At 36.2% G+C, this 24271-nt stretch overlaps 1 protein-coding gene across 7 annotated transcripts in view; it reads right to left on the bottom strand.

Moving 5' to 3' along the window:
* The window catches only part of trps1 (trichorhinophalangeal syndrome I), a 181060-nt gene that overhangs the window by 124012 nt on the left and 32777 nt on the right, over positions 1 to 24271 (bottom strand). For 2 of the 7 annotated variants that reach the window (XM_044139378.1, XM_044139385.1), the window contains exon 1: positions 3577 to 4342. The exons of 1 other annotated variant lie outside the window; for it this stretch is intronic. The gene's annotated coding sequence lies outside the window, so the exon portion shown is untranslated. 4 more of the 7 variants (XM_044139380.1, XM_044139381.1, XM_044139383.1 and 1 more) reach the window with 4 other exon arrangements.

Here is a 24271-nt window from a genome sequence, read left to right as displayed (position 1 = left end):
AGTAAATCTACACACTTTGGGTGACTTTAGTAATTTAAAAGAGATTTGTTCAAGTTGTAAAACTTTGACAGGCCTTATTATAAAAGTGATTAGAATTTATTTAATCTAGTTAAAGCTGAAACGTTGAAGACGGTGACGGGCAACATTAATTACAAGTTTTATGAGATTTGGAAGTTGATTAAAAGTACATGATTTTCATTTAACTCAAGCCTTAAGAGTAACCGCGCTCATCCGTGTCAGATTTTATTTTAAAAAAGAATTACAAGAAAAGAGACATGGAGATTTGAGGAACTGTTAAGAAATTTGTCATTATTACATGTGCAGACCACTGGAAAGCAGATGTGAAAACAGTCAAAGAAAAAAATCTAAATAGGGAGCTGAATTTTTATTACAAACTTTACGCGGGAGTAAATAAGAAGTTCTGTAATTTGACTTTGCTGTAAGAACATGCCGTAAAGTCTTTCGGTCATAAAGTATAAAAGAAGAACAAAATTAAATGTGATTTAAAAAAAAAATCTGAAGCTTTACATTTAGGCAGGAAAGCTAATGCTTTAAGTTACAGCCGTCATCTTTCATTTCTATGGGAGTTAAACTCTGGATTGACGGACGCCGCAGGAATCTTCCCAACTTTCTTTGACTCCATTTCTTTGCTTAGGGAGCACTTCATAAGTCGGAATTTAAACTGTTTAAATCTAACGTTGCAAATTTTCTAATGATTTTTAGAGTGCAATCTAAATTAACTTTGAAACTAAATGTATATCTTTGTTGGATGAATTTTTATAATTAATTAATTTATGTTATTAATTTATTTCTTACTCATTGGGGAGGATTAAAGAAAGACTAAACAGGCCTGAGATTTGTTTTAAAATACAAAACTGAAGGTTATCTGCTGAAAAGAAGCAAAGCAAGTTGTTGTTAGGCTTTTGGGGGAGGCTCTGATTTGAAGAGATCTTGTGAAGGACTGAGATGAAAAGAAATAAATAAGGTGTCTATGCAGCACCTCTAATGACATCAAAAAGCCAACCTGAGACTGACTCTAAAAGTGTTATCCAACTTACTTTCACAGGGAACACTAAACTGAATCAATGTGAATTAAACAAGAAGAAGAGATTCTAAGTGTGTCACATGAAGTGAAGGTTATGTGGATAGCAAAGCTGAGTAACAACTCAGCTGCATTAAAGGGAGTTATAATGTATACGTTGTTAAACACTAATCTTAGAGTGGGCTTACGTACAATTCAACGTTTTAAAATACAAAAAGTCCTTTCTCTTTAATAATCTCTGTACTTAATAGTTTGACAAAGTTTCTATACAAAATGTGACTGACTTGCCTCCTCTCTTACTGAAGAATCTTTCCTGTAAATATACTGCACACTGTAACCTTTCTATATGAACTGCAAAAGCCAATAATAATAATAATAAAAGCTTTCTCCTTCCAAGTCACCTAATTAGAGTTAATGCGGGCAGTTCCTAAACCAGGTGTTTGCCCGATAAATCTTTTTATGATATTAGAAAGTTTTCATCATCAGCAGTGCCTCCTCCAGGCTCTATCTTGGTTACCCTTGGGTTTTGTTTTGGAGATATCTCTGAGGTAGCTTTCTGAGTCAGAGAAAAAAAAAAAAAAAAAACATTAGGGAAAATTTGACAGTCAAAGCCTAACATTTTAAGATGCAAAAATGCATATTTTACAGTATATTTGGAGCGCATTACAAGTTTAACATGAATTGTTAATTTAAAAACTATTTACAATTTAGATGTCCTGAAGGAAAAGCATGGAATCTTGTACAGTTTTACTGTACATATACAAAATTACACCTCAGATGCAGATTTAAATATATATCTATATCACAAAAAGTTTTGCCAAACTTCCCCGTTTCGGTAAAGAAACATTATCACTCACTAGGTTCAAAAAGCCTCACCTTAAAACTTTACATGCATCTTAAGTAATTTATAAATACGCAAAGGACAGATTAATGGACGGTTAAATAGTACTGAATTGCCTAAAATAAAAACTAAATCACCTCAAGCAAATTTGCAATTTGGATAAAACTATTTTATCTCATTTTCAGCTGCCACTCTCACTCTCAATAATTGTAGGCATTTTCTTCAGAATATAAGCACTGATATTAACTTTTAAACAAGTGAGAATAATTGTTTGGGGTAGCTTAAACAGAAGCTTAACAGGGCTGCATTGCTTTTTAAATACATTACTGCTGGTTATCTGCTTAATAAAAGCAAGGCACGTTGTTTTGTGGAGTTTTAGGGGGGCTCCGATTTGGAAAACTCTGGTGGAGGACTGTGTTAAAAAAGCTTCCTTGCCTCATTGTGCTGCCTTCACATACCCTGCTGTCCCCACAGAGTTGTCATGCCTACCCAGCACCCTTATCTCAAAGGAACATCACAGTTTGTTACGACGAGAGAAGGGGAGGTGGAAGGGAGAAGGGGAGGGGGGGGGACTTACTAAAAGTTGAGTAAAATGCAACTCAGAACATGAAGCGCTCAGCCAAAACAAAACTAAAAACACTAAATAAGTACATAAGAGTTGAGTTTAGCTCGCGTGCACTTGTTTGCTTTAAGGTTGATAAGGGAGGATGTGTCGACAACTCAACATCCACCACGCCGCTCTTCAACAATGAAAACAGCGCCATATCGAATAAACAACGCTTCTTTGATGTGTAAATCTAACTTTTTGTCGCTTTTTAGCTCCAATAAGCATCAAGGAACAGAAGAGGGACGTTCTCTGTTTGTTTTTATTTAGCTTGTAACACTTTCTGTTTAATTCCGCGACGTGCGTCAGAAATCTGAACTTGAGTATCAAGTTTGCAGCGTGAAAAGTTATCAATGAAACAACAAACACAGCAGACTCGTAGTCACACGGGAGCTCTTTTTCCGTAATAGAAAGCACTCCGGAGTTAAGCTGACTGCAATCAGAATCAATCAGGACGCCACTTATCGCAAACTTACAACCCAAGACTAAAAAAAAAAAAAAAAAAAGAGGAAAGCACAAACCTACTTGAGGCGACTCCACGTTCCCCCCCTTTGCTTGCTTTCTGCTTGTTGTTGGCTTCAAACTTAAATCAAAGCAGTAGCTTGTCCCCGGTAGCAGCAGCAGCAGTTACAGCAGAAACAGCCCCCCCACAATTCGCATTAGTGTGGCGTTTGGGTGTCCTAAGCTAAATGTAAATTGCCATGTGAATTCAAAGCGGTGCTCCCTCCTCTCTTCTTCATTCAGCAGCAGATTTCCCCCCCTCCGTCCCCCTTTCTCTCTCTCTCTCTCTTTCTCCCTCTCTCTCTTCTCCTCACACCGACGCTGCTGCTGCTACTCAGGCCGTTAGTTACATAAGACGCAAACCGACCGCTGCCCGTCGTAAAACTACAAACGGCTACATTTTGTCTCCCCCTTCAAAATCGCTTCCTTTTCGGACGAACACATCTCATCGCCTGACTCGTCTGAGAAGCACATCTCTCGCCGTCTACGACTCCAAACCTGCATCGCTTGGTTTATATATTTAAATAATTGTAATTTAATAAAAAAGGAGAAGGTCTTGCAGAGATAGTTGTATGTATGGAAGCTTACCTGTTGATCAAAATAAGCATTAGGTTCTTTTCTCTCTCAGATTGTGTCTCTTTCAGCAGCCTGTAAAGATGGTGGCTGGCTGGATGGTTGCCTGGCTGGTTCGTCTCTTTGTGGGCTTTTTTTTTTTTGTTTGTTGATGATGTCGGACGGGGTGACTGTGTCTTGGCTGTCTCTTTTTTTCTTTTTGGTCAGAGAGGGGGGGGAGCGAGATAGTTTAAGGCTTCGCGGCAGCACATAAACTAGGCTAATACCGACTGATTAGTGGGTGAGTTTGGCTCTGGTGTTGATATATTCCCGACGCTATAGTTAGTTTGTTATTCATGGAGTTGGTGGTCACAGCAAACCAAAGCAGGTCAGCTCGTTATCTTTCCTTTTTTCTTTTCTTTTCTTTTAGACTAGTGTTATCGCTTTGCTGTGACAGGACCTCTCCGCTTGTCTCTGTAGTCATTACGTCAGAGGAGGAAGACACAGCGGCTCTATTAATATCAAGAAGCCACCCGAAGACTCACTCTTAAAGTGACATACACTGTTATCTCTCTGATTTAAACAGGTAATGAAGAACTGAATCAAAAACTAAGAATGAAGTTAGAAGTTATCTGAGCAAAGTAACCACTCAGCCAAACAAGACGGACTGCAGCTGCACTTTAAATAAGAGTGAGGGAACCAGTACGACACATAAATAAACGCTTATCTCTTATTCACCAACATGTGGTGAATGGTTATCTAACTCATTTTTTTTCTGTTATACAGTATGATTTTTTTTTCATTGTTAACATTACCCTATTAGTTCTTCTTATCTTGGGTTGCATTTTCCCAACTTTCTTACAACAAAATTAGTCATGCGGCTAGCAGATTAATATTTGGAGTTTAGTCAATAAATCACAATCTCTCTCTGTCAAAAAGTCTTAAGTTAACTCATGCATTGTATAATATTTTGATTTTAACCATCTGTTAAGTACAAGCATGTTTTTCTTATAGGTCTTCCTCTCTTATGGATGTGCTCCAAACATAAAAAAACTGGATTAGACTTGGCTAAACTATAGATTTCATAAATGTTCTTAGCATTCAGGGTGAATTTGTATAACAGTCCTGTCCTCTTTTTGAACAATTCATATTTTTCTATTCACACAATTGGAATTTCTTGTAAAATTTTATGTTTTTTGTTTTTCTTTTTGCCATTTGCTGTTTAACAGTAATAGGAGTGGGAAGTTAACAGTATTTTTTTTTTTTTTTTTTGTCAAAATTTGATCAGGAGTCTTAAAAAGTCCAAAAATATATCTTGGATATATTTCTAGCAATGTTTTTTTGGGAATCTGAAAAACAAGCCATTTCAAAAAGTTCAGATTATTATGTCACAATTTGGGATGCTGCCATTACCTAGCAACGGCAAAGTAGCTAGAACTGAGCAGGTGAAGTTATCTAAGAATGATTTTTGAAAAAAAATAAAAAATTAATAAACATGTTTTGTATAGCCCACAGAATTATCCTAACCTGTTCAAAGAAGCATAATTGGTCCCCTCTAAAATTCCTACCATCTTCTCACTACAGATCTTTTTTATTGAATTAGTTGTAAATGCTACTTTAAAATATAAGGCTAGATTGTCAAACATTTTCCCTGTTGTAACAGTTCTGTAACATTAAAGGGCTTCATGTTACATGACTTAATGCTACATGACTGTAACAGCTTATGCATTACTCAGTCTAAATGCTACTCTATAGCGCACCCTCTGTTGAAAACAGGGACATTACATCTACCTGTTGAAAGAATTAATCAGATATAAGATTAAGATTTATCAAGGTAGACACAGTGAATCAGAATTTTATTTATTTTTATTTATTTACTTATTTATGAAATTATGTCAATAATGTAGAGGTGTTTCAGGAAGCACTATAAATAATTGAATCTGACCTTGTAAGCTCTCTGGAAAAACCAACCTGTCTGTTTTCCAGTGAGCTTTCCTTCATTCCCATCAAAAGCTTCCTCACCTCATTTCTCCCTGAAGGAGGAAGCTCCAGTGAACTTTTTAGTTTTTTTCCTCTACACGCCGGCCTTCAGAAGTCAAAGGTAAGAGTGTTTTCTTTTTTTTGCCAACAGAGAAGGTTCTGCACTCTGCAGGCATATATGCAGCTACTGCAGGTGGATCCAACACTATGAAAGCAAAGAAGGTTCTACAAATCCCAAAGGGAAAAATTTAAATAAGAAGAAAAGTCCCTCTGGAGAAATATAGCACCCATATGCGGCTGCAGGTCTGCTAGATACCTATATGAAATTTTCAATTTTGTCTTTTCTTTACCCTTTGCTGTTTTGTTGAGGCTACTGTTTCACTTTAAGTAAAATATCATGTATTCCTGCCATTTTTTTTCCATTCTTCAGAAGTACACCGGCAAATAAATCAAATTCATGGATATGACACATCAGAGTGGTTTGCTTTGTTTATTATATTTTGGCAATTTTTTATAACCTATTTTGAGTTTGAGGGATGCTGTCATGTTTTTTATGACAAACTTCACTCCTCTTTACCAAGCACATTTGGAGTTTAATATAAATTCTGACATTTACTAGATTATCGGTTCTTAAAAGATATTGCTCACTTTTTTATTTACAATTTATTCTCTAGATCTGCAAATGAGATCGAGACACCACAAAGGTTTGCTGCTTGAATTGAAGCCAAGTCTTGATTGCACAAAGTATCGAATGAGAAGTTCAACACTATTTTTTAGAATAAAACTTGGATTATTTTCCTTAACTTTCATCATTCTATGCTCTTTGGTGTTGGTCTACTAAAGAGGCATTTAATGTCAATGAAATGTAACGCAACAAACTGAAACTGAAAAGTTAAAGTCTCATGAATACTTTTCCAAGATGCTGAAAGCCTTTTGTCCATTTTAATTTTTATAGCAGCAGCTTGCAGATTTATTCCAGTATGTCACTGACTGGCTGCTCTGTAGGGTTTTGTTCTCTGGAGACTGCCTGGTGATCTGGATTGTTTTGGAAACCACTTTCCTGCATTTCTCATTTGAAAATTATTTCGCAATTGAAAGTTATTAAACATGTTCTGCTGTTACAGAATTGCTGGAGGAAAAAATGACACTTTCAAAGCTTTTTGGTTTCTGAAAGGCCCAGCACCTTAACTCTGAGTCACCAATGAGTTCCACCCTGCTTTTTATGCTTTACATAATAGAATTTTTATTCTTGAAAGTTTTAAAAGTCCTTCATAATAGTGCTTTCCAAAATAAATTACATTTTCACCTCAGAATACAATTTCTTCATACCCATAGCCCTCATGTTTCTAAAAGCATAAAATAACTCATTCAAAATTATTTGATTTACTAATGAACCCATTACTACACAGTCTAAACTCGGAAATACCAGATAACTCAATAATGTATACTAAAAACATAATGAAAATTTTATGTAGCTGAATAATAATCTGTCATTTATTCACAACAAACACAGTCTGAATCTATCCAATTTAGCATAAATTTGTCACAAAAGTCACATCAAGAAAGTTTATAAGACAAACAAGTCAAATTTGTGTCCAAATGTACTGAATCCAACTGGGCAAAATTTGCTTCTAACAACACAATTTGTTAAACTATGATCCTGTCCAATCCAAATACATATAATCTGATCCAACCCAAATAATGATGCAAAACAATCCATTTCAGAAAGTTAGTTCATGCCAGTTGGAAAACTATGTTTATTCTGCCTCATTTATCTAATCAGTCTCAAATCTATCAATGATCAATTAGAGGGAATACATTATTTTTTCAGAAACAAACAGAGCAAAGTGGAGACTCAAGGGAACTGAATAGGAAAGATTAGGCTATGACCAGCCCATTTCAGATCTAATCTTATTGAAAGTATTTTGAAGTTCGAAATACATAACTTGATTCTACAGAAGAAAATTGAGAATTCAAAAGAATAATAGTGTTTTGAGTTACCACAGGTTCTGATGGAATTAAAAACAGTCTTAAATATATGAGGGTAGTGATATTCCTCACTTTTGGCTTCAGTCTGGTTTCACTTTCAGTTGCCTTGTTGCTGAAAATGTGCCATATGAATAAAATTACCTTACCTTACCTCTGCACTTGTGGATTTGAGTATCCGATTTCTTAGCTCAGTGGCAGAATCCCAGCAAAGCTGTTGGTTGCAACTAAATCTTGATCAAGTTGATCAGAACTGGTTAATCAGTTTGGGCCAAATCTCTTCAATTCTGTTTCTCAAGTCACCCTGTTGAGATTTTCCTACCCTATTGTTTATGTTTTCAGAGAGAGAGAGAGGGAGAGACAGTTCCAGATTTCTAGATCTGTCTAGATGTCACATTTGGTGTAGAAGCTATCTTATAGTTTTAAAATATCTAATCATACTTTACAGAGTATGATTGGACAGAGTTTGACATACTGATATGTCCATAAATAATGTTTTATAATAACATAGGAAGGTCAGCAAAGATGATGTCTTGCATGTTTCAAGAACATCATCTGTGGGGATTATTATTTCAGCCAAATTAAATATCACGATGGAGTTCTGATGCTAACAAGTTGATCAGAGTGTGAAATATACAAAAGTCAGTTTTCTGATTCATTTCAGTCATTACAATAATATATGACATTATACAGAGTAACACCCATAAATTTTCAAGGCTTTCTCTACTATCTTTGGCCTTATTGGGAGATATTTGTCTTGCTGTCAACTAACTGTAAGAAAAGAATGGCCTTTTTCATAAAATTTCTCACTTAAGTCAAGTAAGTCTTCAACAAATGTAGTCGTGGAAACCTTTTCACAACTATGACTCTTGTTCAGATGATTAACATGAAATGTGGATTAAAAAATGCTTACAAAATGGTAAGCTGTTGTTTTGGCAGTCAGTCATTAAGACTCCTCATTGTAAGATGACTCAATCATGCAGTTTAGTTTTCCATAAAATGTTCATGCTAATAACTCAGAGTGATTTCTTTGAAAAGCTCTTAATGATGGTATAGCACGTGATGTGCATTAATGTATGCAGGTTAGATCGTTGAATAAGAAAGCATTGAAAGGAACTGGTGTAAATTACCTCCAGAAGCCTTGAGAAAATTTAAAACATAATGCTGCTTCATTAATTCCTCTTGTTTGAGACAAATTGTAAAGAAAATGAACAGTTTCTGAAGAACTTCATTCATCACTAATTCATGGAGAAATAGATCTGATCCAAGGACAGCAGGTTAGGTTCTTTACCTGACCTCATTCTCACTGAAAATACAAGAGCAACTTTTAAAAAAGGCGTAGTTTTGAGCCACCTATTTGTCCATTTTAACCAAGAATAAATAACTGTCAACTGCTAGCTTTTTTTTTTTTATTTTTTTATTTAATATCTGTAGCTTCAGTAGACAGTTGGGTTTCTAAAATCTTTCTGGACAATTTAAATTCTTAATTACATCATCTCAATGGAGCAACCAATTAAAAGTCAAAGTGGATTAGCTTACTGTCTGAGTGATATTTCTGTCTGTTTACACTGTTGTGCCAAACATAAAGCTACACATATTTTTTAACCAAAACTCTACTGTCCACCCTTTTCTTGACAGCTAATGCACTATGTCGCTCCTGGAACACGTCAGAGTAATATCTTCACTTTTTATAAAAGCCTAAAAGTTTTGAAAACCACCTTTTAAATTCTCATCCAATATGAAACAAAGAGTCTTTCAGTGAGTGTTTCTGCGCTTCAATTCTATACAAGGGCTTTAGAGACAGCAAAAGAGAGAGGTGGGGATTCTAGAGCAAAAATGGAGAAAAAAAGGCAGAAAGGCTGTTGATTTGTACACCGAAGTCAGTATGTACAATCTATAAATGCCGAACTGACATATGGAAGGACCAGCGGCCAGGCAGCATGTAAACCGAAACCAGATTTACTCTTCACAAGTCATGCTTTCCATTAAACAGTATCTCACATTCGTTCCCCTGGCCTCCTTTCCCTCTTAAATGAAATCTACCCCTTTAAAAAATCTCAAGGCAACTCAGAAATATAAATTCATTTTATGGAAATTGTTCCATTCTCAATTTCAGTGATATGATTTAAAAACTTTTGATTTTACTTCAGGTGAGCAGAGATTCAGATATTACGATCCTCTGGGGGGATGGCTTTTATTTGATCGAGCTGTTCATGATGGATGACATTGAACATGAAGCCTCTTACCATGAAGAGCCAGCAGGAAATTTATCAAGAAAGATGTAATATGTGAATAAAATCTCCATTATACTTTCATGATTTCATAGACTACAGTTCTGTTCCAGACACTGGGATTTTATATTAATGACAATAATTTTCATCATCATGACACTGACTTCTTTTTCCATATTCATGTGGACTTTTGATGGGTTTTAAGTGTTTCGTGATGGATTCATTTGTTTTTATTTCTCAAAGTTAATTTAGACTTATTAAAGTTTTATAAAATGTTTCATATGTAAGAAAGCATTAGAATACTAAAAAGAGTGCCCCAGGTTGCTGTCTATCCACTTGACTTTCCTCCCTCAAAATATGATGATCAAAAAGCATCTAAAAGCTGTTTGTCTGCATAGTGAATAAATACCACTGTGGTAAAAATGTTATCTTTATAAATGCCCTAAATTTGATTTATGTAACTTCAATAACTCCACTGAGAATGAACATTAAGAACAAGTTATGTTATAATTTCAAGCAAAGAAACTTTCTAAATACATTTGTGTATTAAGAATGTTCTTTTGCAGGTGTCACAAACATAATGTCACATATAAACAAAGCTCTAAAGATTATTGGTGAATGCACATTTAAGTTCATGTTGTCATGTCAAAGTATTAATAGCTGTCCAATAACAATGTGAACAGTGCTGCAACAAATGAAAATATCACAAATATTTTTAGCAGTATGCACAAGAGCTGTCCACGATCTCACATAAATTCAACACTTAAATAGTAGTTAAGGTCTGAACATTTGAACAGCTTACTTGATGCACATATTCATTCCTCTTAAATTCTTGGTCACTTTCTTTAAGTTAGATGCCGATGCAAATTACTGAGAACTCAAAGTTTAAGTTGGTCATTCATTTCTGTAAAAACAAATTTTAACAGCAAGAAAGGCCTCTAAGAACTCATAACTGGATTACAGATTAGTTTTGAGTTCTTAAAGGCTACACAACAGAGGACTGGTAGAGACAGTCCTTATAAGGGGCATTTCACTACTGACTGCTAAACACTATGTCAGTCTTCCTCCAGAGCAAGAAGAGGACTGCAGTTATCAATCTGAGCGATTGGAGATCACAAATGGAGTTTTTCTAGGTTAGGGGTCTTCAAATCCAGAGCTCAGCACACCTGAATCAACCCCTCAATAGAAGTCAATTTCTCCAGAATTATGCCAATGAGCTCCTTACTAGAGTCAAGTGTGTTGAAGCAGAGACACGTCTAAAAGTTACAGGACATGTGACCTCAAAGCTCAGATTTGAAGACCTCATGCTCCAGGCAGTGTTTCCTAAACCTGGTACTCAATGCATGATGCCCTGCATGTTTTATATGTCTTCTTTCTTTAACACACCTGATGCAGATGAATGCTGTTTATCAAAAGGCTGTTAATCAGCCATCAATTGAAGTCAGGTGTGATGAAGCAGGGAGACAGTGCAGTGGACCAACAGGGCCAGGCTGGGGAAACATGCTATATATGTCAAATATGACTTAAAATAAATTGCACTTCCTGATTTAACTCCTTGAAATTGGGCCTCTGTCTCTTTAAAACCTCCTGCTCTTTCTGAAACTCGGCCTTCAGAAAGTCATCACAACATTACTTCTCTATTAACCCTTTAACAATGTTTTAACCAACATTTCACTGATAAGTAGCTTGTATATTGAGCTCAGCTGTTGCGCAGTTCGACCTGGTGTTTGCTAATTGCTGCTGGCTAGTCTGACGGAGCTGAAGGAGGAGATGCGGGGGAGGGCTGTTCTGTGATGCTGAGGTTTGAAAGTTTGGAAACTGCAGCTGCAAGGAATAGCTGCATCTTGAAGGTGGTGCGAGGTCCACCTTCAAGATGCATTGTGGCAATGGTCGCCACGGGAGCCTAAAGGATTTCTCAAATATACATAAAAGAATCCAAGAGTTAAGGTAGGTGAGGTATGGAATAACATTATAACATGGTGTAAAGTTCAAAAAAGTTGATTTTACATTATAGTTCCCCTTTAAGGAGTTAGAACTGCCTCCAGCTTAATGTTAAAAAGGTACAGGACATTATTTCTTGCTCCCCCACCCCAAAATAAAAAAAAAAACAATCAAAATATTCTTCATTTCTTCTGAAATAGGTTTATTGATCTTATTCTGACTTTATAAAGAGTCATAGAATCCGCTCAAGGTAGAGCAGGTAACTCTTTAATCAAACCAACCAACATGAATTGTTTTACTAGATTTAATATGTTTCTTGGTTGTTGTATAAACCCATTCACGCTGTCAAAATTCAAAAACTTTGTGTATTGGTTCCGATTAAGCAGACATGAGTCAGCAGTTGGTATTTCCTGCTTTAAAAATGAAAATCCAACTTCTGAATACCAATGGAGTGCATCATTATAAGACAGCTCCAAAAATGGAGTTATTTTTCAATCCAATGGTCACACCTGTATGGTTTACACACATACTGCCTAAAACTGCTTTTTTTCTGTGACTCCTATAGTCGTTCAGAGTCAATATTTACACATTTAGTATATTGAATATTGTGACATAGTTACAGCTACAGTGGAGCATGGATTCTTAAATGTAATTGAAATAAAAAGGATAGAAGTGCAACATGTTCTGCTCCAAAATGTAAAACCATGATGTCCATCAACTTAGATTTAGGTGTGTCCCTTGTAGCCAGACATAGTTTCCAGACATAGTTCCTCACATTTTCCAATCTTTTGCAGTTGGCATCTTCTTGGCATTTTTGTGCTTTCTGCTTTGGAAAGTTAAGAAGTGAAAGAGCATTTATTTAGACAGGGGCCGCCTCTTGTATATTTCCTCTCCAGAATCAGTCAACTTTTCCAAATCTGTAATCATTTTTCTTACTTTCTTTTCTCTTTGTTGCACCAAGTACAATTTGTTCACAAAAACGTTGACACAAACATTAAATTACAAAAGGAAAACGCTTTGTTTAAAATAAAAAACACAATTGTAGTTTTTGTAAAAATGTGTTTGACAATTGATTCACAATATAAAAGGAAACATTCCAAATGGGTAAAAACATCTAAATAGCTTTTTGTCATTTTCCCAATTCTGTGACGCTCCATGTGTGTTTATTGTTCTGGACCTGCTTAAGTTAAAGCATATTGTGTAAATAATCACTCACAGCTTGTTTGATTGTGTTTTATCTGGCCTGTGGCTTCATTTATAAAAGTGTTACTAAACAATTTTAATCAAACCAATGCACATACAGTGCATCAAAAACTTCTTGCTAACATCAGTTTTGTTGTTTCTGTGGAATGGATCCAAAATCCCAGTTCATTTGAAGCTAAGTAAAAAAGAAGAGGAGAGGCAAGAATGAAACAATTGAGAACTTTGAGAAAGTGAAATGATCACACTAATGTAATCTAGTGGGAAGATGATTTAGAAGTGATCAGGATCCCTGAATATGCATATATTCTTATAATACTTATATACTTATAAACGTCTTTGCTTTGTAAATCCCCACTTTCCTGTTGAAACATTGTTATCAAAGGCCATAAAATCTAATCTTAAATGTAAGTGTATATGGGCTGAAAATATTTATACCCCAGATAGGATTAAGGGAATCTTTTGATTCGACCAACATGTGGTATGTTCTGACTGAAAGTAACATTTGAAATTCAAATATAATATGTGAAGGAAGTTATTTTGTGTGTTACTTTAACACAAGTAAGTAAAACCTTTCATAAGTGCTACATGTGTTAATTTATAGCAGCAGTGAAGGCTCAGAAAGTTCCAAAGCTTGACCTTTTAAAAGAAAACTCTTTAAAAGGTAATTTTGTGTTCTATTCTTGATAATGTTAGGAATGCATTTTGCAGCTCACTGGTGGATTACTGAATTAGCATTAAGCACATCTGCAGAATGGCAGGTTTTTCCACTGTTGCTCTAGGCTTGCTTGTTTTTCTGAATTGCAACACACATACAAAGTGCAGTAGATTGTCTGGACAACACCCTTTGTGAAAAATTGTTTTTAATTAGGTTATATTTCCTTTAATATGCGTTTTCATATTGAATGGGACTGAAATATTCTACATCAAGTCAGGCTCTGTTTACCTTAAAATTAAGAACTCTCAGTGCACAGAGTTAAGAGAGGTGAATCAGATCATCTTGTGTTACATCTATTTATTTAAAATGCATGGGACAGAAGGCTGTGCTGGGCTTGGTATACTGTTGTCTTGCAGCAAGAACCTGTTTGGACATAGGTTCAGATCGCACCCTGGGGTCGATCTGGATGGAGACTGGATGTTCTGCTGCATGTGTCCATCAGTTCTTTCCAAGTACTCTGGCTTCCTTTCACTGCTGGTAAAAGTTACAGTGGGTTGGTCTCTCTAAGTTGTCCTTAGATATGTGTGTATGCATGTGTGCGTGGGTGGGAGTGGGGGTGTGCGTTTGATTCTAATACCTTGTGGGGACCATTTTCCTGACACATACTATGTTGGGGGTACACACTGCTCTTTGTGGGGACTGAAGCCTGGTCCCCACAAGGGGAAACGCTGCTTTTGGGTCAGGGGTCAGATTTAGGACTAAGGTGTGAATTGAGTTTTGGGTATGGTTAGGTATGTAATGGTTAGGGTTAGGGAAAAGGTAAGGGTAAGGTTTAAGCTGTAGAAATGAATGGAAGTAAATGGAAAGTCCCCACAAAGATAGCCGGACAAACATGTGTGTGTGTGGGTGCGTGTGCGTGTGTGTGTGTGTCTCTGTGTTACCCTGGGATGGACCACCAACCAGTCCAGTGTGTACTTCACCTCTCGCCCAATGCTCCCCTGAGAACCTGAAAGGATGTGATGCTATGGACAATGGATAAATAGATGAACTGGATAGTTGGCAGGTTATCGAGGCACATATTGGATCAATCATAGACCAGATATGCACAATCCAAACAGACACTTTAACAATGATTTCTAAGCAGCAGGAACTAATAAAGCAAATTATGTTTGGAGTGAAATCATTTTAATGTTTCTGAATGTGTGCTGCAAATAAAGTCTTTCAGTTGTCATCTCCTTTTGATATTAAAACTTGAATTTCTGTGAAAATTGTCACAGATTGTGAAAAAAAAAAAATCAGACTATGATTAATGGGTGTCATGTCACGTCGTAATTTAAGCTTTTTTTGTCCCTGGAAGTAACACTGCCAGGGAAGTAACACTGACTTCTGTGTCAAAGTAGTTCTAAACATGTTTAGTTCTGAACATTTTCAGTTTGTCCTTTTCCCTCTTAGTGAATGAAGTGGAGTTACAGGGTGTAATCAATATGGAAGAAGGGCTTTAACCTCCATCCACATGGCTTTATGAAAAGACCATCATCTCATAATAAGCTCTCCAAGCTACAGTCGATGAAGCAAAGCAACATTTTGATTACCATTTCCTCCACATTATGTGATCCAAAAAGTCCATCAAACAAATACACAGGCAGATTAATAAATCCAGACCTCCCAAGACATGAATGTATACATTCAGAGCATCAGGTTAAAGTGAACCTTCTGTAAACCAAGTTGATGAGGGGAACAGCGGCATAATTCTTCATTGTGAACACTTACACACTCACACACAGTCATGTGTACACCATCACTACATGTAATGCCTCGACCCTTCCTGAAGACACACGGTCACACGTGAATGCAAATTCATCTAAACACGGTCTAATGCAGATCCGCAAACTATGGAAAATGCATGTACGGAACAAATTTGATTCAGAAATGGGAAGGTCTCCCTTTGAATTTTCACCCTCTCATTTCTAATTGGCTGCGAACACACTTTAGCCTGTAGGACTTTAGAGGAAAAAGAAGTATAAGTGAGGGCTGAGATCACCATTCAAAGTGATTTGAACAATAGTTGGTGTGTGGAACTCCAAGAATGGCAGCGAAAGTATGAGGAACGAGTCAGCAAGAAAAAATTTACACATGGTTAAGTTTCTTTTCACACATACTTGTTCGTAGATACACATTTAAGATTTTGTTTCTTTGGCTTTGTGACTATCAGAGTATGTATAAAAAAACACTTTCATAAGATTAGCCTTTGTTGACTTTTGATCTTAGTCTTGATAGCAAATGCATTACACTAAGCAGAATCAAGTTGAAGTCATACTTTTCTTCGGTATGAACATTTAGCCTGAAGTCAGCGATTTTCAGTATCAGTAAGGTGTTTAAAATGAAAAAGAAAGACGGAATTAGTTGTGTCAAAGGAAACTAATTTCTATGACATGTTCAGACAGTGACAGGAAGACTGAGAAGAGCACAGCAAAGTTTCTCTGTTTTATACTTTGGAGAAAAGTGTTAGCTGGTAACGTCTTGCATACATTGTAAACTAGATTAAGTAGAAAAGGTCAATTTAAAGGCAGAACAGAATATGAAAAATGCATTTTGACTAATATTTAATATTGGGACAATCTGAGCAGAAGTAGCACAACTGGTTGTACTGTTTTTTTGTTGTTGTTTTTTTTTTAAATATGTATACCTAAATATCGTATACTTTATTCGCATGCAAAGTAAATCTAAGAAGTTTATAGAAAAAAGGAAACAAACTTAAAGTAAACATCCTTAAAAAGTTAAGATGTCTGCATGTTCTTGATGATGGTCAGGACTCTGGTAGCAGCATTTGAGATCCACCTGCACCTGCAATGTCACTATTGCAATAATCTGACCTAATACTGAAAGAACCAGTTTTTGCCTAACCTTCTTGAATCCTCAATTTTAATTTCATTGAGTTTTGTGTGGTGCTGATCTGAAAGACCTTTTTCTTTTCTTCATTGTTTGGGATAAAGTTGGCTTGAAGAACAGAAGGAGTTTCTTAAATTTTGTCTTAAAGACAAAAACAAATGGGATGCAATCTTTGAACATTATATTTGAACCTTACATTAGATTCTAAGCAACCAAAGGGCTGGAATAATCACATGAACAGTTACTTTACTCTACAAGATATGTAACAAATCATTTTGTTACCAAAGATAATTCAATCTCTACTGCAAGATAGATGTGCTGGTAAAATTCTTGATTATTTAGCAGTTTGCAACAATGAAATTACACCAAAACAGTTTTTTTTTTAAAACAGAATAAAACTAGTGTTATTACATTCAAAATCAGCACAAAATTCTATTTTCAATGACAACTATTTTTTCAAAATTTTCCAAATCCCTGAATAGTATTCATCATAACAGCACACATTACTAATTAGATATGTGGCACCCAGACCGCTTGGGACAAAACATTTCAATTTCCTTCAGTGATGACCTGTTTACTGTAAAAAAACAACAAAAAAAACCCAAAAAAAAAAACAAGCAATAGACAGAGAAAATGATCAAAGACCATAAATATGCCAAGAGATGCAGTTGAAAGATTATCTTGCATGTTTATAGATACAACAACAGTAACTACACTACCTGGATGTGACAGAGGAAACTATCATGGCTGACCTGAGATCCCATTGGATCAAAAATTCTCCACTGACTACAAAAAACCTTGCAGTAAAACTTACTTAACGCAGCCACTGAGGTTTCCGTTTCCACGAGAAGGCACATGCTAAATGTTGATGAGCTTCCTGACTGAACTCCAAAATACAGCACCACTGTTCTAAAAATCACAGGACAATTTACTGTCAATAAGCCAAAGAGTTGTTGGGATTCTTTTCTGAAGACCGACGAAGCAAAAGTAAAACCTTTTCCCTCCGACCTGAATTCTATATTATCTTTCTGAGCTTTTTTCTCTATTCTTACAATTCTTCTCTCCAAATCCTAAAATCCAATATTGCACATTTTTACTTAAATAAACTACTTAAACCTTTATCTAGCCTCTTGTCAGTGTTTTAAAAAACTGGATCACTCTGAAAACATGGAATGCTCTAGCACTGCAATCGATAATTCCTGGAAACATTTTTTTGCCAACAGCAGCAAGGTCAATATATTCTCTCCAATAAACCCAATTTCCACTGGTGGCAACATAATTTTAGGTGTATCTATTCATAAGGCTATTTTTTTATGGATACTGGTGGGTCTCATGAAATTCAAACAAATAAGTAAAAATTAAAAGTTTGGGATTCAGAGAAACACTATTTCTCAAAGTAAACACTGAACAGGATCGCCCTGTGTTCTTTCCTTTTTTCCCTTTAGGTGTGGCTCGACAGACAGAAAACAGTCCCCTCTGCTTTTAAGCTGGGGCCTTACAAAGAACGTTCATGTACTGCATATGTCCAAATTTGAGTGTGCGCATCAGTGTACTGTACCCACTGTCCACTGTACACTTCTTTACACACTTATCAGTAAGTAAACAAAATGCTTTTTGTTTCCCCAGTCGTGAGTCACATCCAGTTAACAATTCTGAAAAGTTTACTTATTTAATACCTGCAAAAAAAAAAACTCAAAGTGGAATGAAAATAAGCTTCCCGAGTCACTACCGGTCTGGTAAAGCAGAAGAGCCCACCTATTTCCCCTGAAATGTATATTAACACACAAAGCACAAATGTTTTACTCTGTTATGTTTCTTCATCTTTTTTCTGTTTGTGCGTACATTTGTCCAGAAGGACGTCAAAGTGGTCAGTTCATCTCGGCTGCGTTGCCAAGGGCTGGACCACTGTGGTTTCATTCGAGCTTAGTGCCAGTATGCACTGCATGTGTGCGTGTGTGTGCGTGTGTGTTGACTTGTCCTTAGGCTAAAATGGGCACTGACCACAACAGACAAACAGATTGACTGATAGACAAAAAGAAGAGGAGAAGCTGAGAGACTGACCACAGAGAGGAGCGAGGGCCTCGCAGTAAAATTTAGCTTCCAAACACAACAACTCTTACACTGGCCTTTTGAACACAGAGGCCTCGGACCTCCACCGGTCTTTTGCTATGCACCTCTGAGGAGATTCGAAACTGTTGTGTTATTATTCTTTGAACACAAATAGGCTGTAGAGAAAGTTAAACATGTCGATCTGAATTTGCCCAACTTTGCCTCACAACGGTTACAGTACCTTGCAGAAGAGTTTATGTCCAAATATATTTAGATATAAATACTTTCATGCTTACATGGCAACCATAAATGTTAATGAACCTTATTACATGAAGAAGCAGCGCTGTTGTATAAAATAAAAAAAGACATGGCTCTGTGGAAAACTGTGACATGCAACCAATTCCTTTCATTTTTACTTAATTACTGTCGTAAACAGACTACACTTGCGTGTAACCTAATCTTAGTATAAATACTGTGTTCCGTAAAGGCCTCAGGCCCCTTAATTAGAGAACAATAGCATTGGAAGGACCAAAGAACAAAGTAGACAGGTCTGGGAGACAATTAAACTTATGTTTTTTGACAATATCTTAAGATCTGAACTTATAACAAAACACTGTTCAAACCATCATCTGAAAAATGGAAAGCATCTGTCTGTTTGGGGAATAATGCTGTCCCCAAACAGACAGCATTATTCAGAAAAACAGTCAAGAGGACTACAGCACAAATTAAAACCAAAATACCTCAGGACCATGAGCAGCTTACTGGATTACACATTCATATTTTTGTGTTGCAAATGAAAACAGAAGATCGACACCTGAACTGGTCATTGATTTGAGGTAAATATTCAGCAGCTGATGTAATGAGTTATAATGTATTTGAGGCCCAACATGTCGCCTTTAATTGTTTATTGACTTGTGACATTAGTAGGCAAAGCTAAATCATTACCCTTTACAAGGCAATTAGTTACTTAAACAAAAAAATATAAAATCAATTCCCAAAACTGATTTCATTGGGGGTGGGGGGCCTATTATATTCTCTTACAATCGTGCATCCTCAGTTTCTGACTCCTAAATATTATCCTATTGTGAAAATATCTCAGAGAAAAATATCCCTGCCCCACCTGGAAAGTGGTTCCAACCAGCCCAAAAGAAAGTGAGGTTAACATGTAACTGGGGTCAGGTCCATTATTGTCACTTTTGCAGTGAAGGACTTAGATTATTTTCCTTTTCAGTCCTTAAAAACAGCTAGCTGCCATCACAGCTTGTGGTTTTAGAACTGTCCAGCCACAGGACCAAAACCCAAAAAGGCCTCTGTACTGTTAAAGACATTATCTCTTAGAATAACCCTGCAGCAAGTGAGCCCAACTGCATGAAAGAACGAATGGTTGTGTGTGTGTTTATGTATGTGCAGTTGTTTTGACCTGTAGTTAAAGGACTGAACATGCAATCGGCTTTTCTGTGGTGAAGTCTCTGCTTTTTCTCTTTAGGTTTTGGTGTTGTTTTCAAGCATGACCATCAACCAGGCCTCCACCCCGTCCTCCCTTCCTCTGTCTGATTCGGGTTTTTTTCTTTGTCTCTTCATAAAACTGTTTTTGTACCTAATTTCTGTCCTTTTGATGAGGTTTTGTCCACTGTTTTTCTCTCTTTCTTCTCGAGCTCTCATTGTCCTAACCCTCAACCTCTGTGACCTTGTAGACGGGCCCTCTTTTATTGGGACACCATTCAGCCTAAAGGGAGGACAGCTTCTGCATCTAGAAGAGCTGCTTATATCAGCGACGCTCTGGTTCAACTAGGTCAACCGAAGTGGGGCCAAACAATGCCCACTTTCAGTTAATGTTAGTTCAAAACAAGGTCTCATTAAGTTTTCTGTAAGAGACGTTCTTAGGATTTGTTGTACTTCCTTGACAATTCAGAACAGTACTCAACTTTAAATACAGTGCTACATGTCTAAATCTGTATTTTTGCCTAGCATCAGAGGATAGTTTATGGGAGGCTACAGACTCACAGAGAACATAAAAAATGTGTTCAGTGTAAGGGAACATTTTTTTCTGTGGCGCTGTAAGCCTATGGTACTTGCTTCAAAAGGACCATTTGGGTGTTTTTTCATGAACTAGCAATGTGTCTACATGTTCTCAGTGAAGAGTATAAATCCCAGCTTTTGCTTTTGGTTGTATAACGATTGGTTTCTTTTTTGAATAAATAAACATGAACATTAAATGAACTTTACATGTAATAATATAACTATATCTTCTACTTTCTGACCTTCAAAAAAAGACTCATCTCCCCGTTGAGCCCCCGGTAACAAGCAGGGGTGCAATACACATGACTAGAAATAACAGAAAACCAGTTTTACTGAAAGCTTGTATTTCTATGATATGGTGCTTGTGCATCCCACTTTCAAATGCCACCCTGGGCAACTGGACATTTCAAAAACGTCCCTGATTGCATGTGCCCTTATTTCTCATTAACAATACTGGTTCTCAGATTGTGTTAATCACTTGGGATTCCTTTAGGGGATAAACTGTGGCATACTGCTTAAAACCTTTCCACCCATATGTTCCTAACAGGTTCCTGAGCTCTTGGGCTCGGGGTGAGATGGTTTTACCACATAAGGGGCCGAAAACTAAAGGCGACAGATGGTCTGAGGAATTTGGAACTCACATTAAGGTCGGGGACTCTGGAGCCACCAAAACCACTAAAATCCATCTTTTAAAAATGATTTTGCTGAATTATGCAAATGTGTAATGTTTTGAGGTGGAATTCTTTTTTTGGAAAGCGGCCTTATACCTGAAAGGAGATATATATAATAAATTTAACAAAATATCCATAAAATATTACTAATGTTTTTTAACTTTATTGTTAGCAGGTTAAATTTGATCTTTGTTGTTGTGTGGTGGCTGACAGTGAATAAATAACAACCGTTGGAGGCTATTCTGCTAACACATTGTTACAAAGGAAAACATCAACTTAATTGTGTAGCAGTTTCAAGTTGCAAAACCAGTTAGATTAGTTAAATAATGTGCTCAATGACCATGTGAACTGCTATTTGAAATACAAGCTTAAACAATGTATTTCTCTGCCTTTAATACACTCAATCATTGTCACTAAAATAAGTTGCAGAGTGTGTGAAAGATTAAAAGAGACTGCTAGAAATTCTATTTTTTACTGTTGCTCAGTAACTTGTGCATGAAGGGCAGGCATGTTGGATTTGTACGTTGGTTAACAACCTCTGACTTATCGACTTTAAGTTCCAACTTCTATAAAATTTTCTGTCATTCTTTTCATCTTCAGGCTGCAAAAATTCAACATATTTGTTAACCTGGAAAAAACACCATACTCCTAACCAACCAACCAACTAACAGCAATAGACAAGACTTTTTTTCCTCCAAGTCATGTTGTATTACTCTTTCAAAGCATCAGTTTGTACTGTGGTACTTGGAAAGTAGCAAGTATTTACTGAGCTAATGCTTTGTATGAAAAGGATGCTGAAATAGGATTAGCTCCATCATTGGTTAACTTTATGTTAACAGAAAATTGACTTTTCTTGCTAATGTAGAAAAATCTCTGTCTGTCTATAAAAACAGACGTTGGGAATTAATAATTAATTTATTTAATGGAGTCCCCAGATAATGTGTGTCCCATGCGAATAGGGATATAGTCAAGATATTCCTGCATCATTAAGCTGCTTAATAAATCCTCTATATATTTTTTTCTGCAAAGGAAATAGTCAAAGTATTTAACAGTGAGCTTGAACACAGAAAGACAAAGTGTGTCTACTTTGTAATTTTGGCTTCATTCATATCTTTTTTATCATTCATCGAACGTGGATGTGTTGCAAAACATTAATCAGAAAATTCCCCACTGTACATTGCTTTTGGGATTGTCACGTGAGCTTCCAAACCCTTGGCAGGTGACAGCGGAGGAATGCTGCACAAAGCGATGAGGGAGAGAGATGAAGTCATGCAGCGGCTAAATGAAAACGGGGATTATTAAGATCATAGTCCCAGAAGTAGATGAGGATGAAGCGGAAAGAAATCAGTGATTACAGATGACTGGATCAAAAATGAAGATGAAAAAACGGTTATGAAAGGCAAAAATGGAAAATCTGGGAAATAGAAAAGAGAGCGTTTCAAGGAAAGAGACGATGAAATAGGCAGAAGCTCACAAATAAAACTCCAAAAAGCTTTGAAATGAAACTTTATTTACGTAAGGAGAATGAGCAGCGCCTGTAAACTGGTGACGTTTGTACAAAAAAGAAGCAACAGCTGGGAAGGAGCCTACAGGGAAATCAGAGCTCTGACTGACATGCACTCAGATGAATTAAAAGCTGTGCATCAATGTGCAGGTAACTTTGTGCAGCTGTGTGTGTGCATATCCTTCTTAGTAAACAGAATGGAAATTAATGGGAAAAAAATACGTTGAACATTAAAATTCATGGTTACACCAGGAAAGCTTTAGATTTCCCGCTGGTTAAGTGGAAGAAAAGATGTTCTGTCTAAATCTCCATGTGTACCACAAGCAAGGGATTGGGATCACAAAGAGAATGTTGTTTACTGTCCCACAAGAAATACAAATTCAAGACTTTCTGCCATAATATATATTCCAAAGTAATGGGAATATAAGAGATGAAAGACAGAGGAACTAAACTAATCTAAGAACTTGTCTTTATTTGCATAGTTCAGATCATGTTTTTTGACTAAAAATTCCCTTGGTGTTGATTGATTTCTTCTGTGACAAAAATTACAAATACCTATTTGATATTTGCTATCTTAGTGGCATGTTTGCGTATTTCAACAATCAGAAACGTTGAGTCTTGCTAAGCTTTATCTCCTGGCCTTCAAGCTCTTGAAAAAGAGACCTGAGGGTACGATGGATCCAAGATGACAATTTTTCTACTAAGGCATAATTTTCCTGACATTAAAAGAAATTCCTAATTAGTTTTTATAATTTTTTTAGTCCTTTTGATATGAAATAACAAAATTGTTAAGAATCCAGAAAATTTGTGTTGCCAATGTTTTCTACTTGTTTCTTTGTCTCTGTCATTTTACTTTACTAATTAATTATCTGCACAAAGGAGCAAATACAAATTTATAGTTAAGAAAGTAAAATCAAAATTATAACAGGTTTAACGGCAATAAAACATGCCCGGTCCAGTAAAAGATGCGTTTAGGTGTTAAATTTTTTAACATTAAATCGGGTTAAAGACACAATGATTCATTTATATGCAGCTCTTTTCAGTTAATTACAATGTTATTGAAAAGTTGATCTAGTTCAGTAAGCAGTTCAATTTACTAAGTGGGAAAAAATTATATTGATTGATTACACAGAGTCTGGAATTCATTGATTATGATGATTTTTCACTGACAGCTAATGAAAACCCGACATTTGAGATCAGAATATTATATCAAACCAAAAAAAAAAAAAAAAAAGAAACATTTTTAATACAGAAATGAGATCCTAATGAAAACAACAACTTCTTATGATACGCACCTGGTCTGACACTGTTTGAATGATAATTGCCACTGGTTGGTGTTTAGGATTTTCTGGTTGTTCCTCGTGGAATGGTTCCTAGCATCATCAATCTAGGATAAATACCTGAATGGCTTTTACAAACATCTGAACTTTTCTTCTTCTCCTCCAACCTTACATATTGTTTTTTTCTTCAAACACTATAGTGTCTATCTGTTGAATAACCTCTCTCTATTCATCTCCACATCTTCTCCGCCCTGTACTGCAGCATAGCATCGTTGCATGAACATCCATTCATTCATCTGTCCATTATTTCCAGCCAGACATAT

Source organism: Gambusia affinis, linkage group LG14, assembly GCF_019740435.1.
Source record: "Gambusia affinis linkage group LG14, SWU_Gaff_1.0, whole genome shotgun sequence".
NCBI lineage: Eukaryota > Metazoa > Chordata > Actinopteri > Cyprinodontiformes > Poeciliidae > Gambusia > Gambusia affinis.
Note: the sequence above shows the minus strand (reverse complement) of the source record. Positions and strands in the feature narration are given on the sequence as shown.